This window comes from Bufo bufo, chromosome 6 (genome assembly GCF_905171765.1).
Source record: "Bufo bufo chromosome 6, aBufBuf1.1, whole genome shotgun sequence".
Taxonomy (NCBI): Eukaryota; Metazoa; Chordata; class Amphibia; order Anura; family Bufonidae; genus Bufo; species Bufo bufo.
In genome coordinates this window covers 253,807,082-253,821,487 of record NC_053394.1, presented here as the reverse complement: position 1 = coordinate 253,821,487, position 14,406 = coordinate 253,807,082, and the positions used below count along the sequence as shown (strand labels likewise).

The 14,406-nt window shown below is 43.8% G+C and overlaps 1 protein-coding gene and 1 pseudogene across 2 annotated transcripts in view; one reads left to right on the top strand and one right to left on the bottom strand.

Annotated features, from left to right (window-relative positions):
* UNC5B (unc-5 netrin receptor B) overlaps positions 1 to 14,406 on the bottom strand; it is a 175,167-nt gene that overhangs the window by 69,989 nt on the left and 90,772 nt on the right. The window lies entirely within an intron of this gene.
* Positions 4,239 to 4,321, top strand: LOC121006543 (annotated as a pseudogene).

Below are 14,406 nucleotides of genomic sequence, written 5' to 3'. Positions count from 1 at the left end.
ATTAAAGGGGTTGTCCCATCTGAACATTTATGGCATATCCATCATAAACATCCAATAGCAGCACCCTTCTCAAGAGCGGAGACCCATCTTGGGATGTCAAGAATGAAGAGGTGGCCGTGCATGTGCGACTCTCCATCCACTTCTACAGGACTTCCATAGACAGCCGTGTAAGCGCGCTCAGTTATTTTTGGAAGTTCCATAGAGGTGAATGAAGACAGCCACAGATGCACATTCACAGCAGTGTGTTACTGAGCTCTGTACTCTAGATAAGAGCAGGTCCCAGAGATGGGACCAACACCTATCCAATAATTATGGCGTATCCTGTAGATGTGCCACTAATGCCCAGATGGGAATACCTGTTAAGAGCCAATCATGTATATAGCTGTTTTACACATACACATGCAGCTTTTTAGACGTACATTAACTGTAATGTCACAAGAAGTATTAAATCTGCCTTGATGTTAAAAGGTGCTGGTATTAATACTTGGGTTGTCACTGAAAATGCAGAAACCTAGGCAGTGTATAAAAATTGTACACTATAATCTGCTCTGTCTGAATCCCGGATTACGGGAAACAGCTGCTCTTCAGTGGCCTCTCTGCAGATGTTTACTGCCAGCTAAACACATCAAGGTAGACAACCTCAGAATAATGACTGCTTAATGATTCTTTCAGTGATAATTACGTGTAAAGTGGTTGAAAGTGATGGAGAAAAATAGCCGACGAGCGAGATCCTCTTTCAGCATTAACCGTATGTCAGAACCATCTAAAGCTGCTGCTTAAAGTAAAACCATTCCACCAAATAAAATCATAGAAATCAAATCATACAAATACAATCCTCCCTGGAGATAAACATATAGGATGATGCTTCTGGAAAATAAACCATATTTGCCGATAGAGATGAATAACTTGCACAAGTAACGGGTGGGGGTGGGGGTACCTCGCTACCATTGAGATTGTGAAGAACTGATCTATGGCAGTGTTTCCCAACCAGTGTGCCTCCAGCTGTTGCAAAACTACAACTCCCAGCATGCCCGCACAGCCAAAGGCTGTCTGGGCATGCTGGGAGTTGTAGTTTTGCAACAGCTGGAGGCACACTGGTTGGGAAACACTGATCTATGGAGCCATATTTCCTTTTCCGTGGATTGGAATAATCCCTGTTTATGTTATGTTCACATTTTAAAAGTAAAACATTTCATATATCTGCCTAAAAGCACGGACGCCTGGAAACTACATTTCACTTAACTGGGTCACACAAGGTCCCTGACGCTTACTGGGCCGTAGCAAACCCCAGAGAATGCATTACTAAAATGAAGCCATAATGATACATTCCTGGAAATGATCTTGTATACGTCATCCTTCTAGGTTCTAAAATAATACATTACACTGACAATTATTGAATGCATGAGGATATAACCTGTTGCTTCAATCTGAGCTCAGTACTTTAAAGGTGGATTTACATGTCCACAAAATCAGAATGCTGGTGAACTGCTGCGACATTTCTGCAGATTTTACCCTTTGTATTGGATTGGGCGAGATCTGCAGCATGTCCGCATCAAAATCAGCACGTAAAACAAACCGATTACGAGCTGCACGTCTACTTGTCACTTTTCCAAAAAGTGGCCAAGTCAGGGAGGGTCAGGTACACATTTATCAATCTCTACTCCGGGAAACTAAGGACAATTGACATCAGCTCCTTTTGGTGTAGAGTCCTGTTTGGGCGCATAATCCTCCACAGATGCACAAAAATTATTAAGAGGCATGCACCTTTTAGGTTAGCGGAGGTGCAGCGGTAATCCGGATCTCTGTGCACTTGGAGGTTTGCAAGTATAATGGGGACTAGCTGTTTTCTTCCAAGCGATTCTCGGTATAATTGCCGGATCTCCGCCCGGTCGGAGCTTTACAAGCTTCTGTCCATGCTGGAATACAGAGCGATCGCCGCTGCTAGTGTGCAACTAGTCTAAGAGGTCCAGCCTCCTAATAATTTTTGTGCATCTGAGGAGGTTTGTGCACCCAAACAGGACTCTACACCAGTCAAGGAGTTGATGTCTCTTTTGGGACAATTTACATTACTTTCCTCGGGTGGATTTTAATAAATGAGTATCCGAACCTCCTTGCTTTGCCCACTTTCTGGAAAAGTCCCAAAGTGTTGTGGAAACATGGCATGCACCAAACTTTGCAATTTTTAAACCCCATTTTTTTATGATGTACAGAGATTGCTAAATTACCCTCTCAAATTGTAAAACTTGTAAGAACTGTGATGGCAAAATCCATGCAATAGCTCTAACACATTGCCAAGAATATGTCGAGGAATGACGAGAAGCAATTTGTTCTGCCCCTCCTGTCTGCATATGTTGGGACAGTTAGGTTGCCGCCATATACATTCTGTTGTAGACATCTTAGGAAAAAGTTCCAAAATGAATTATCTACTGTAAGGGCTCATGCATGTGGTAAATCCGTGTACATTGACCAGCATCCTTACAGGTCTGTATTTTGAATTACTAGGAAGATATAAATCAGCAGGAACAGGGACTAGATGGTAAGCCGCCTCCACCACCACGTATCTCCAGGATAAAATCCAACTTCTTCAAACCATCTTTTCCCCTGCCAGAGGACCATCAGGCAGGTAGTGGACATCCAACTAATTACTCCACACAGCCCAACAAACAATTATTAGATGCTGAATGTTGCACTGTTGATATGGGAAGCATGACTTCCAACTTCAGAATATGGGACCGTTTCAGATGAAAGCTTTCCAAGCACAAAAATATAAAGTTGCCAATTACATCAGGCTTTCTAATACAATTTTAGATAGGAGTCCTGTGATGGGTGTCTCTAAAGTAAACAGATTGGGATGATATCATAGTTAATGTGCATTATTGCTCCATTAAGTGCATACACACCCTAAACAAGTAACGACCCGGCATCATCAAACCTAACACCCATTCACCACCTAGTAAGAAAACACTGCTCTAGCACAATACACGTTCTGGGCGTGCAGAAATGTGTCACTGGGTATAATTCTGTCACCATACTCCTTTCGCCAATATGCAACCTTGTTCCATGAACATCCCTAAAACAATTGGATAGGAATCAAAAGTCTTCAGGCGCCATATGCAAGTTCCTAAATGTACGTATTGCAGCATAGCATTGGAAGTACACATAAGGAGTGTGTTCTAGGAAGCACAGGCATCTCAGCATCTGCGTACATAGACAGGCTCTAGTCTGAGGAAATATTACAGTGTTCAACAGGCATGCAAATATAGAGAGCTTCATAAGTATTATTGGGGTCACTTCCTAAGACTCCTTGCACTGGCACCTCTACATAACGCAGGTGCATCCACCGCCGGCCTAAATCTATGCCAGCTACCTTGTTCGCATAGATTTAGGTCATTTTCTACGTCTAAAACAGGCGTAGAAAATGATAAGGGAGATGGCCGACCGGGCTGCCCCCTCCATGCCTTTCGTTTCCTATGCCACTCCCCCCTTTTTAGACATGGTGTGAGCAGAGAAATGTCGCAGATTCGGCGCAAATCCCCTTTGTGACCGAATCTGCGACAAATATAAGCTAAAATTGGCATATATCTAAAAATAAATGACCCCCTGTGAGTTTGTGAGCACCAATCTAAGTACAACACATATGAAGGATAAGGCACACGTTGTGGATTAGGTGAGATTTTCATGCAGAAAATCCACAGCGTATTACAGTATCAGCAAAGTGAATAAAATTTGCCAAATCTCATGCACACATTGTGTATTTTTTACATACAGGAATTGACATACCATGCAGAATTTTTATTGTCAACTGTTTCAGCTGATTTTTAGTGCGGATTCCACCCTTTGCAGTGCAAAGGGTGAAATCAGGGGCAAATCTGCCTCGAAATCCAGAACAAAATCTGGAAGAAAAACATGCAGATTTGGTGCCGAAATACAGAGAAATCTGCACAAAAATCTGTGTAGGTCTCCTTACAGGGCTCCTGTTAGTCTACTCAGGGATCGTCTAGTCACCTATAGGTGGCACTAAAGAGACAGTTGAGCAATTTGCATACTTTTCCCAGATAGCAGTTCCCTAAAGACCCCCTACCAGCTCAGTCTCCACAAGTAGAAACAGTACCTTCAGAGAGTCAGTCCCGCAGTTTTGAAAGATTACCAACTGTTTTATTTCTGCTGTAGTATAGCAGCAAAAAGGCAAAAAAAAGTGCTCGGCCTCTTGGCTAAGATCAAGTGTAGTATCTGTTCTTATCGCTTCTTGGCCTTTTGGCTAAGATCAAGTGTAGTATCTGTTCTTCAGTCCTGTAGAGCTACGCTCCAGGCTGTACTCCTTCCATGGCTAGCCATGGTTGTCGAGCGGAACGGAGAACCACACAGCAACCCTGGGTAGCGGAGCATGGGGGACAAAGTGAACCTCCCATGTGAAGCTACCTTTGAGCTCTGCTGGATCGAGGCCATTTAGGTCGAGTTGTGTTGAAAGCCCAAAGTGCGAGTGCCCCAGGGATGGTGCCCTGGGGTGCCGGAACTCACGGGGGGTGGCAACCCACTGAGAGATGGCACATTTGCACAGCACTTTCTTTCTCACAATTTTAGCACACACCTCTATTTGCTCGGCTTCGGCCTTGAAGATACGAGGAATTTTTATAATTCCGGCCGAATGTCTGGGCCTTAAGGGCAAAACATTTCACTTATTTATTTTTTATGTCACTGTGTGCACTTTTACACGTTGTGTGTCCACTAGGATTTTCAAGGGTTGCGGCGCCCTAACGGGTACCCCCTCCTTGAGGTCTAGGGGGGGTGTGTGTGGCCATCTTGGTTCCTCACCCCCCTGCCAAACCCCTTGGGCTCTCCCTCCGGGGAGAGTCCAGACCTTGTTGAAGCTCCTGACTGACGCCTTGGGTGGCAGCCTAGGCGAAAGCCGGGAGCGTAGATGGGCGTACCCTTGGCTTCGGCTGAGGGTTGCCACTGGTCTCAGTCCCTTGCAGGAGCTTAACGGCCCCGGAGGGATTGGGAATGGTTTGTGGGGGGCTCTTCTCTTCAGAGAGGGCCTGCGATAGACCGCGACCTAGTGCACGATTTTTGTGTGGCACGCTGCACGATTTTGATGCACGAGGTGAGAGCACGACTTTGGGCTTTCGATAAAAAATAAAAAAAATAAAATAAAATCTGTTCTTATCCGTCTGGTGGAGTTTACTCCTGGGATGTAGAGCAGAGAACGACTGTGTAGTACCTGTCCTTCAGTGCAGCTGCACTGTACTCCATGTATGGGGAGGAGTGATTACCCAACCCATGGATGTTGAGCGGGACAGAGAACCCTGGTGTGCCTGGAATCACTCGGTTCCTCCTTGGCCCACAGAGTGATGGCACATTTGCACAGGCACTTTTCTTACTCACATTTTTAGCGCACACACCTCTATTTGCTTGGCTTCGGCCCTGAAAATACGGCCCGAGCCGTAATGGCACACATTCACTTTATTTATTTTTTGTGGTCACTGTGTGCACTTTTACACATTTGTAGTGTTCACTAAGATTTTCAGGGTTGCAGCGCCCTTATGGGTACCCCCCCCTGAGGTCTAGGGGGATGGGGGTGTGGCCATATTGGTTCGGGGAGAGTCCAGACCTTTGTTGAAGCTCCTGGCTGATGCCCTGGGTGGCAGCCGAGGCGAAAGCCCGGAGCACAGACGGGGGTACCCTCGGCTTCGGGTTGCCATTTGTCCCTGTCCCTTGCAGGAGCCATAGGCCCGGAGGGATAGGGAATGGTTTGTGGGGGGCCCTTCTCTTATGGAGAGGGCCTGCGATAGACCACAACCTAGTGCACGTTTTTGTGTGGCACGCTGCACAATATTGTTGTATGGGGTGAGAAAGCACGCACAGGTTTTCAAAAAAAAATAAAAAAAGTTCTAGTGAAGTGTCCATCAAACCCATGTCTAAAGCTATAGTGCCAGCACGCATAACGCTGCATATTGTGGTAAGAAATGGTTAATTGTCAGGTTTTTATTGTGTCCTGAAAACCATAAAATAATTCAACCATTGCAGAAATACACAGAAGAACATTTTTGATGTCTCCTTTCTTATGATGTTATTTGGCCATTTCTGCTTGGTCTGACAGATGCTGGAAGCTAATCATGGCAGACATTAGTTTGTAAGAGTCGTTCCCTCAATAACATTATAAAGGATTATTTTAATTCAGCATTTTATGCTTTACCTTTTGCCTTCTTGAGTTAAGCGTCTTTCTCAAGGATCAAATTATCTGGCAAAAGGGACTGTTCCCAATCATTGCTCCCACGTAAATAGCCCGCTGATCATCCGGGAAATGAGCAAACGTTCGTTTGTCGGATGATCAGGTGTTTTTGGAAACCATAAAAATGATTGACTTTCAGCAGCACAACTACAGTACCTGTGCAAAATGGGGATGTGCTGCCAGCAGTAATGTGTATGAAGGATCAGATTGCTCATGCGGTCATTCATTCGGGCAAATATCTGTTGGTGTGAAGATCCTTAATGGAGCGCTAAACAATCAGCTATATCATGGATCATCGCTCATTACAGGACAGAAATCTGCCCATGTAAGAGAACTCTCAACATCCGGCAGTTTGAAAGTTAAAGCATGCAAGAACTAGGAAGCCCAGGATACACAGTGCTGTTGCCTCTGCCCAATTAAAGGAGCCCTACAATGCTTGAATTGCCATTGTTTTTCGTAGGCTAGATTTGGCCTGTGTAAGCCAACTCCTATAGAAGGTAGAAAAGAAGCATTGTTCTTGTATGAATACATTAGGAAATTATTTATGATAGATAAACATCCTATTGTTTCTGCAGTGAAGCCGGCCAAGTTCATCGCTAGTGCGTCGCGGCTTTGAGGACATTATGTGTTTGCTTAATACTCGGGGGAGCTCCTGCAGGATTTAACGCTGGAGCAATAGATGCCTCCTTCTCGGCTCTCAGGATTAAATGATCTCCACCCTTCTGAGGGCATCTCCAGGGAGAGCAGTCACAGAGCTCAGAAGATACTACAGAGGATACAGGCAGCAGCATCTGAAAGTGGACATAGAAACAGTGCAACATTGTTGCCCAGCAATTACAGATACCGGGAAAAAAAAGTCAAGTCAATTTGCGCAGCACATCCTTGCGTACGAAAGAGGAGATAACAAATGTATAGACATAGATGATGAACATCCTTTGACTCATCCCCTTGGTTTTTGAGAAGGCAGACATTTTGCGCACAGCTGAAACCTCATTGTACACGATAAACAAAATCATTCTGCCATTAGCAACTTCCTGTTTGTGTCAGAACTGAAATGAAACATTAGGGAAACAGCATCACGTGACAACCATTAGTTGCTGCCGCCGTCTTGTTTGCCTGTGGCGTTCGCTGGAACGCTGCCCTGTATCAGCTCCATGTAGGGGTCTATAGCCCACTATGATGCTCTGAAGTCTGATCAGAAAACAGAAAAGACAACTAAATACGAGGGAGACAGCTGCAGCTCCCTTCCTGCGCTAGCACTACAAGTCCCAGCACAAATAATCAGCCTCTACTGCAACAAGAACTGGAATGACATCAGCCAGCAAGGTGATTCAGGAGTAACCATACTGTCAAAGAAAAGATAGAGAATCAACTATGTCAACAATCCATATCCTGAAACCGGCCCATAACTGTGGCATGTGAGGTGCAAGAGGGCCCACTTACATGTTAGACATAGGGCTGCAGTAAACGATTATGTTAGAAATCGAGTATTCTATCGATTATTTTTTACGATAAATCAAGTAATCTAATAAGAAAAAATGAATTAATAGACTGTTTTCCTTTATAAAAACTCATCAGACCCCCTGCCATCAGTTCTCAAAAGCCTTCGTTACCCCCTGTGTGATCAACCCAAGTGCTTCAGTTCCCCCCAGTGCCAACGGCTCCACTATCTCCCCCTGTGCTATCAGCTCCGTTCCCCCACCCCAGTGCCATCAGCTCTCCCCCCTTGTGCCAGCAGCTCCCTCTCTTGTGCCAGCAGCTCTCCCCCCCCCCTTGTGCCAGCAGCTCTCCCCCCCCTTGTGCCAGCAGCTCTCCCCCTGCTCCTCCTGACACCCGGAATGCACAGCATCATTGGTTGCTATGATGCTGTGCAGTCCAGGTGCCCCCAGCCTTAGTCGCACCAACTTACCTTTCCAGCAGGGGCGCCGCCGACACTCCATCGTTCCTCGCTGCTCTGTGTCGGCCGTCACGCAGCGCGTCAGGTCACGGCGTGCGTACGTCAGGAGGTCAGTGCAGTGAGGGACCATGGATGTGCTGTGGAGTGTCCGGAGGCCCCCTGCTGGAAAGGTGAGTATTGCGGGCCAGCGGGAGACTACGGAGCGGGAGTAATAGCAAGCGCTTAACTCCCGCTCCGTGATCATGTGTCACAAACGATTCTTCGATGCAAAAAATTTGCAGAGGATTTTTTTGTGTCGAATTACTCGATTCGAGTAATCGTTTCAGCCCTAGTTAGACATTTATATGATTTTTTTTTACCAAATTGCATCTATCATGTAAACAAATTCATAATGTCATTGGTGTTAATTGAAAATTCTCAAACTGTTTTCTGCAGACTGCATGTGTTCCCATACACTGCATGCTGCTCAGTCCCATTCAGAGGGAACCCATCAGAAAACTCACTATAAAGCCCTCATTTCTGTAGTCCTGAAAAATCTTTTAAGCTGAAATCTCTATAAGGTCTGGTTCACATCTGTTTGGGCACTGTATCACACGGCTTTTTTTGTCTAGCTAAAAGCCAGCATATACCATATGTCGGGAAGTGGCCGGATCCCGCCGGATACTATTATAGTGAAAGGGGATCTGGCGGTGCAATGTCCAAACACTGTGACCTCCAGAAATCTATTTCTCCACCGGAACAGACTGCCAGAGTCCACAGCACAGATATGAATGCAGCCTAACCAAGTAAAATAAACTTAAAGGGCTTTTCCAGGCTACTGCTATTGATGAACTATCCTCAAGATAAGTCATTAATATCTGATGGGTGAGGGTCTGACATCCCGCACGCCCACGATCAGCTGTTCCCTGCAGCCTCTGGCAATGGAACTAGTACTGTGAATGGAACAAGAAACACAGCTACGTTCAAACAGTTGTGGCTGTGTCCGTTTACTGATGTTTAGATCCGATTGGCTTCAACAGGAAATAAGCTGCAGTAACCCAGCATGGCCACTACACCTTGAACAGAGCTTCCTGTTCCATTCAATGTGCTAGTTCCAGATCCAGAGGCAGCAGGTAACAGCTGATCAGTGGAGCGCAGGGTATCCTCAGGATAGGCCATCAATATCAGACCGGTGGAGGTCCGACTCTCATACCCCCACTAATTAGCTGTTTGAAGGGGTTGTGGTGATCATCTTAGCACTAAGGCCTCTTCATTGTTTACATGGGTCCATCTACCTGCATGCCTTCTACTCAGCAGTGGCAGTGTAGGGTTATTGCAGCTTCACATTCAAGTGAAAGGGATGAAGCTATAAAATACTGCACTGCTGTTACTAAAGGCCCGTTACACCACCCGAACATCGGGCAGAGGATCGCTAACAAGCGTTCATAGGAACACTTGTTAGCAATGATCGGTAAAGGTGTCGTTGATTACACGAATAACGAGCGAAACGTTCGTTCATCGGGCAATTGGATCTTTCATGCAGTCACCAAAATTTGCCGACAGCAGATCATGAAGTCTAAACGACCTCTGCAGCCGGCAAACAGTGATTCTGTATGGGGACGAGTGATGGTATTACTGAGGAGGAGATCACTGCATGTAAATGAATCTTTCTCCTCCAGTGAGAACCAAGGAATTGTCGGTTCCCTTCCTTCCCGACAATCGTCAGTTGAGCAGTGTAAAGGGGCATTAAGTAGACTGCATGTGGGTAGACAGACCCATGTAAACAATAAAGAGGCGACAGATCTCACACAAGTACCAAAACCCATTTAAATGGTTCATTAGTGCTGAGAGTTGGACCTCCCCGCCATCTGATACTGATAGCCTGCCCTGGGGAGTTTTCATAAAATAATAGATTCAATAAAAAAAATAAAAAAAACAAAGGTGTCTATATGCATTTCTTTTTAATTTTCACAGCATCTACACACACACTATATATATTTATATTAGAACTTATTTAAATCATCCCTGAGTATTAGCAGCTCAAACTAAACAATGTCCATGGAGATATATATATATATATATATATATATATATATATATATTCTCCATCCCTGTAATATCACCCACGGACACCACTGTCGCAGCTGTTGGGCTGGCTACTGGGAGTAACTTATCTACTAAAAACAGTACAGCAGATCATCACATTTATGGCTTTGTTCCATTGCCAGGATAGTTTCATTAAAACTTTGCAACTCATTTCTGAGCGGGTCCTTGGAGGCAGAGAACAGCTCTGGCAAGTCAAGGTACTTATCAGCAGCCTCGCTAAGTTTTCCTTTTTTTAATCTTTGTAAACATTTCCAGGTAATTAAATAAGGTTTCAGCTCTGGAGTTTATTGACTCTCATGCAGGTTTTTTCTTACTTGGGGATCAACATAGCTTGGCAAGTTTAGCCTGGGGAAGATTGCAATCAAGTTACTATACTATATAGGTGGTTTTAATATTTCAATATTTAAAGTTTCTTTTTTGTTAGTTTTTTTAGATTTATTTCAATAATCTTCATTGTTTTGTATTAGTTGGCCTATGGAAGCAATGGTATGTTCATGGCGGGCACTTATGTACAGCCATGAAGCTTATAAAGCATTCGGGGCTTCTTGTGACTGCCTTAGACACCGACACTGAGATTGCGAAGAGTTTGCAGGATTTAGATCTCCTAACTGGCTGAAATGATATAGCTTTGAATACAATACCTGCAGTTCAATAAACGTATAGACTCAACTGTTTGCTTAAATTATATAAAAAGAAAACGTGAGAAATGACCCAAAGAATAGGGATGACTAAGCATGAGGATCAGATAGAGGAACACCTTAAACATTGTGGCCACATTGGCAGGTGACATACTGTACCGACCAGAGATTACACCTGGCAGAACGGGCAGCTGAGGGGGTGGTGCATGACATCTGTCTTTGGTGCCATTTAATCTCTTTGTTGTGCACTGCCCCCATAGGCCCTGCTCTTTGGATAACAGTGGAGGAAGTTATCAGAGTAATATTTGAATTCAGTCTGCATTGGCGCATTTTGTGGCAAATTTTACCAAATGTTGCACGTCTGTTACATTTAGCGCATCTTTAAACAGTAACTAAACTTTTAATCAAGTTTTTTTTAAATGTCCCAAATGCCCTAAAAATTATTTTTCTAATATACTTTATTTATTGATTTAGATTTTTTACTAAAGATATTCCCCCCTAAGGCACTGATTCCCGCTGTGTGCTTTAAATTCACTTTTCCCCCACACTGCTGACTACTCAGCGGTGTACAGAGTACGGTCTGTACACTTTATGGGGCCGCAGCGCACGGAGTACGGGTACTTCAATGACTGCAAAAGGATCTAGCATTAAACACTAGCACCAATGTCAGCCGCTTTCCTGTGAGGCCAAAATTGCTGTCTTGGCATTTCATAGATATTGGAAGTATTTTTCGGGCTTCAGGGATAAATGCCACATGATATATATATATATATATATATATATATATATATATATATATCATTAATATGAACAAGGTAGCCGCTAACATATGACTGTTATTGGTTTATAAGGTTCTCCTCTCTTCTGTAGTATTGCTCCCGGCTTAAGCCCTTAGCCATTCTGCTATATTAGCATCCAGGATCTCTATTCCCTTTACGCCTCCTGAATTAAATATTGGGTGTAAGGTTACTGTGCCACTGATGCCGATCCCCTCTGTCACTGGATAGTGCAGAAGACATGGATGTGACAACAGATGCTGCCTGTCACCCACTGACAAAAGGAGAGATGTAAAAGGAAAATGTTAAGATACAAAAACAGACCCTTAGGGTATTGAGAGAGAGTAGACCTTTCAGCAGCAGAATGCCTTCAGAAAGATCTGTCACAAGCACGGCGAACATCTGATCTTTCTGGCATAAGAATAAGAATTTACAGCAATGGACAGAAAGCGTAGTTAAATGGCAAGTTCATAAGATGGAAACCATTCACGCTATGTACTGAAGCGCTTAAAGGGCAATTAAATAATATCAAGATATATTGGGAAACCTATTTAGCTTTGTACAAGACCAGATGAAAATAATGAATTTTATTATTCATAATACATTACATAAAACGTCAATGAGGAGGGCTTGTAGACGTTTCGCTCCATTGTCTCAGAAGTTTAAAGTAAACAGCTCAAATACTAATAAGCTTAGCACAGGAAGTAAGGCCAAAGGTTAGAGCGTTCTGGACTTCCTGTCTAGGAACAAGGGGAAAGCGCGTGTACAATTTTAGGTTTTTGGTTACTATAGAAATAGATCTTCATATACTTACAGGGGTTCACTGACTAACTGGGCATTAGGGTGATGGGCTATGGTCAGCACTCACTAAAATTTAAGTGCACTATAGTGGTTAGAGAGAGGCCCATAACATATAATGTGTGGGGGCCCATATCACTCAGCTCACCCACAACCCATATCAAACCATGTGCACGCATTCTTTCGCGATCAGCTCTTGCCTCCTGATGAAATTACACAAGCAGGATTTCTGCACTCAAAAAAAACGTTAATATTAGGAATAAAAAAAATTCTGTCAGCTGATGACATAAAGGTGCAAAAGAAAAAAAGAAAGCTGATGCAAGCTGGAAAGAGCCAGTGAAATACAGCAAGAGAGATTATGGGAGCTAGCTCTTCTAGCTCTTTGGATTCCCTTGAGGGTGATCGGTTCCTTCAGTAGACTGTGCGCAGCGTGCTGATGTAACCTAGAATCCTCATTAAATCAGTGGATGTATTAACTTTTGTAATGTACACCATGGAAAGATGATCAATAGATATGTGGCCTGGAAAACTTCAAACACTACTTTTCCTGTTTTGGGAACAAGATTCCACCAAAAATAAAAACCACACAAAAGTCCTTAACCTAAACTGTTTAGATGTCTCTTGGCCATATTGTTTGTCACCCAGATGTAAACTGCCATTACGGTGCCACTAGGAGATGCCACCCAGCTTTCCTACCTGCCTAATCATGCTGAAATTCATCCGAGCTTAGCTACATAAGTAGTTAGATAGTAATATTTAGGTCCTCATGGAGTGTACTGGAAGTCCCACTGTTGCGTCGTCAATAAAATTTCTGAAATAGGATGCCCCATACTTCAAAAAAATATTTTATTTAAAAGTTCACATCACAATTTTTGGCTATTTATAGCCTTCCGGGTAATTGTTAACCCTGACATAAAGGGGTTTTCCAGAATATTGATATTCATGCCCTATCCTCAGGATAGGCCATCAATATCTGATCGGTGGGGAGCTGTCTCCTGGCACCTCCACGGATCTGGTGTACGAAAAGGCTGTGGTGCTTTGTGAGCACTTCTTCCTAGGCCAGGTGATGTCATGTTCACTGGTCATATGACCTAGGCACAGCTCAGTCAGATTCAAGTGAATGGGGCTGAGTTGTGATTCCAAGCACAGCCAATATCCAATGGACTTCATTGTGCTTGGTAAGCTGCGAGTAGGCCGCAGTGCTCAACAGAGCTCCGACACAGGCCGCAGCTTCCTTAAAAAGCTCAGACTCCCAGAACACCTGCCAATCTCATACTGATGACCTATCAGCCCCTTTAACCCTTTGTTAAAAACTGTATCCAGACTCTCAGAAATGCCACACTTCACCGACATCATTGTTTCCAACTTGAACATTAAATGCGGTTTGACTGCCACTGGGACAAACGCCATGACTGACCGTGACAACTGATGTAAATTATGATCTCTGATTGTTCATCACTAACCTAGCCACCTCAACGAAGTGGTCCTTATTAGGTGGTAAGCTGGAGAGGCTTGAAATAGCAATTTTTCAGTAGAACATCATAAATAGGGATGAGCCAATTGACTTTGGGTGAAACATCCGAAGTTGATTGGCATAAAACTTCATTCTAATACTGTACGGAGCAGGAGTTCCGTACAGTATTAGAATGTATTGGCTCTGATGAGCCGAAGTTATTGCTTCGTGAAGTCTCGTGAGACTTCGCGCAATAACTTCATAAATGAATTTGTACTATAAAAAACCATTTTCCAAACTTGGCTTCGGTTCCGAGGTACTATTTCCACTTTAAGAAAATAACTACCGAAGTTATTCAATGAAGTCATGCGTGACTTTGTGAATAACTAACTTCGGCTCATCGGAGTCCTTACACTCTAATAATGTATGGAGATGGATCTCCGTACCATATTATTCTGAAGTTTTGAACGAAGCAACTTCGGATGAAGCATCCGAAGCTTGCTTCGCTCAACACTACAGCCAGAGTCTTT